Source organism: Neodiprion fabricii, chromosome 5, assembly GCF_021155785.1.
Source record: "Neodiprion fabricii isolate iyNeoFabr1 chromosome 5, iyNeoFabr1.1, whole genome shotgun sequence".
Classification (NCBI taxonomy): Eukaryota; Metazoa; Arthropoda; class Insecta; order Hymenoptera; family Diprionidae; genus Neodiprion; species Neodiprion fabricii.
In genome coordinates, this window is record NC_060243.1 from 31,211,410 (window position 1) to 31,214,925 (window position 3,516).

General features: G+C 32.0%; 1 long non-coding RNA gene across 1 annotated transcript; it reads left to right on the top strand.

The window, feature by feature from the left end:
* Nucleotides 1–581: 581 nt before the first annotated feature.
* LOC124182330 lies at nt 582–3,077 on the top strand. The gene is made up of 2 exons (XR_006870744.1): nt 582–2,205; nt 3,041–3,077. It is a non-coding gene; the product is annotated as an uncharacterized LOC124182330 (long non-coding RNA).
* Nucleotides 3,078–3,516: the final 439 nt, after the last annotated feature.

The following is a 3,516-nucleotide window of genomic DNA, read 5'->3' on the forward strand; positions in this document are numbered from 1 at the left end:
TTAACCCCCTAGTCCCAAAATCATTGTATGTAATCGAATTCCCCCTACCTCTCAGCCCGTCATCATTCCTCCATTAATTGTCAGTTTTCATCGGTCCATTTGTAATTTGTATAATTCGCTGTCATTCTCGTCATTTTCGTATCTGTTATATTATAAATTTTTTTTTTTTTTTTTTGTAATTCTTATTTTCTTTCTTTTCTTTATCTACATTTCTCCATCATATATCGCCATCGTTGTAATTGTAACGTTACGCATATACATGTATTTGTGTGTGATATATATATATATATACACATGTATATATATATAGGTATATATAAATCCCTGGTACCCCTTTCCTCCTCCATTATTCCTACCCCCTCCAATCGACGATAAACCATTTCGTGCCACTTTTCCTCGTAAATAAAATAATATGCTTCAATGCCTCCGTCGTCATGTTGTTGTCTCATTCTTAATAATTATTGTTGTAATTCATAAGTTATATAAAAAAGAAGAAGTAATGAGCGAAGGAAAGAGTGAGAGAGAAAAAAAAGTATCGCAGGAGAAAGCAGAACAGAAATAACAATAACAACAACAATAATAATAATAGTAGTAGTAAGAGTAGTAGTAGTATTAATAATAATAATAATAATGATAATAATAATAATAACAATAACAATAACGATGATAAAAATTACTGTGGTAGTTGATAATTGATCACTATTTAAGTATTGTCTGATTGTATCGCATCGATAACATATTATGGGTACTGGTACGAAATCATTGTATGCATATATGTATGAATATTGATGTTACGTACGACTCACTCGTTGAACGCAAGTATGTAATATACAGTATATACATGTGTGTATGGATACGGATATAGATATACAGGTCTACATACATGTGCATGTATTCAAGGGTGTCCCTTAGGTTGTTGACGAATTTTTTAACGTATATCCCCCGAAATCATTTTCAAATAATTCAAAAAGAGTTGCCTAATGTCTTCACATTTTTTATCTCAACTCTAATCCTTGCCGACAACAGGGTGGACTTTGCTGTTTAAAATACACGCGTTTTCGGACACATTTCTAGCATGTATTGTATCGTAAGAGTATGCAATTCTTCGCGCTTGCATGGCACGATGATGTGAATTTTACTCTCAGTCAGTAGCACCGATGATTGCTAAAACTTCGCAGTTACAGATTTTTCCTTTTTTTTTTTTTTACCCTTACAATAAATTATCTACTGAAAATGTGTTCGTCGAAACACGTGTGTTTTCTTTTAAATGAGAAAATCCACCCTGTTGTCGGGACGGGTTAGAGTTTAGATAAAAATCTAAATAAAATTTGGCAATCGGTTTTGAATTGTTTGAAAAAGATTCGGTATGTATGCTTTGTAAAAATATGTCAACAACCTATATACGAAACACTCTAATATACATGTATACGCATATGCATATATGCATGTATACATGAAACGATAATCATTAATGTAACGTTAATTATCATTATATCTGTGGATAGATAGACATATTTAGAGTGAATGTTTGCACGTTTAATTTTGTACGCGTACCGATGGTGAATTGAGGAGCGAGGAAACGAGCTGGTGGAAAAACGATACTTCACCACAAACAGACAGACCAAATACTGCGAGAATATTATCTCTCTTACGATTTACACAATGTACACGCAACATACTCCGTAGGTATACAGGGATACATATTGTTGTTGTTGGTGTTGTTGTTGTTGTTATTATTATTACTACAAATATTACTACTACTACTGCTACTGCTACTATCATTATTATCATAGGTATACGTGGATATGTTGGGGAATGGGAGATTATGATAACAAAAAAAAAAAAAAAAAAGTGTGAACGTTGTAATAATTGTGTCAGTTTTAACCAGTGTGTCAATTTCTATGTGCAGTTGTCAGTGGAGAAAGTATATAAATATTGCTCAAAAGAAACAAACGGGGGAAAAAAATAAATAAAAAATAAACAAACGAATGAAATGAACCGACGAGAGGGGGAAAAAAAGTGAAAATGTTACGCGAAAAAAAGAAAAAAAAAAGAGAAAAAGAAATTAAGAAAATGAAATAAAAACAACTATGTTTAATATACGTGTGTGTATTTGAATGGAAATGGAACGCTAACGAAGCTAAACGAAACTATGCAAAACGAAACGAAACGTACATACATTATTGTAAACTTGGTAGAAGAAAGGTAAAAAAAAACAAAAACCAATAATTACAGTAATAATAAACCTTAAAGATTGTAAATAAAGTGCAAAGTGCGAACGAAGTTTGATAATTGTGAAAATATTTGAAAAAATGAAACTAGTAAAATCACAATGATAAATAAATAAATGAATAAATAAGAAGATAAATGAATCCTTTTCAACAGAAAACGAAAGAACGAGACGAACGTGATGAAATGCATTGCACAGTAGGGTGGTAACGCCGTTAAATAAATAGACAGATGAAACGAGTGAAAGAGAAATTTAAAAAAAAAAAAACAAAAAAAAATGGATTCTATTCATTAGCTTTGGAATATATCGATGATTTATGCATTGTCATTGATTTGCCTCGAGCATTCGACAGACGAGCATTAACATGTTGTTGTGAAACAATACGACAAGCGCCAATTTATAATGGTACTAAATAAACCCAAAGTGCCTCTGGTAGATTTTTGGGCATGTAAGCTTGAGTAATAAAAATAATAATAAGAATAATAAGAATAAGGATCATTAAAAACGAAACAGAGAACAAAAAGAAAAAAACCAAAAGGATGCTAAAAACTAGAGACGTTTATTAACAATAACGTGACACAATTTACTAACAAAATGATAATAATGACGATATATAGGTAGATAGATAGATAGATAGATAGTTAGATAGATAGATAGTTAGTTGGTAGCCTGTAGTCTGTGTCTGTGTCAGTGTCTGTCTGTCTGTCTGTATCCCATCCTGAGTGTCCCACATGTCCTCCCTCTGAATGTTACATATTAAATAAGAGTAAGTGAGAAAATTAAGGCGAAAAGTAGACCGCGGAATGAGAGAGATCGTAAGAATAGCGCATAAGCAGTTGAAAAATAACGAACAACAGGGAAGTAGAAGGATGGAATAAAAGTAGAGAGCGGATCGAAACGAAAAGTTTGAGCAAGCAAAGAATAAACAAAATAAAATAAATGCATAAATAAATAAATAAATAAAAGAAAAAAAAAAAAAAAAAAAAAAAACGCCTCCGAAAATTTTTAACAATTTTAACGATTCTTCGTTACTCATCGATTGAAATTATTATCACTCTGCGAGGAAACCGCCCGCGTTACCCTGTCGTAAATGCATTACGGTAATATAATTGCGATCATTGTGCTCGTCATTCGTTATTTCATAATTTTAAATACACACACACACACACACACACACACACGCGCGCAAAAACTCAAACACAAAAACTCGAATACACGTTTTCGCGTTCGCAGATACACTCTTTCACAAAATAATAATACCTCTTTGCTAACGTATAGATATAAAT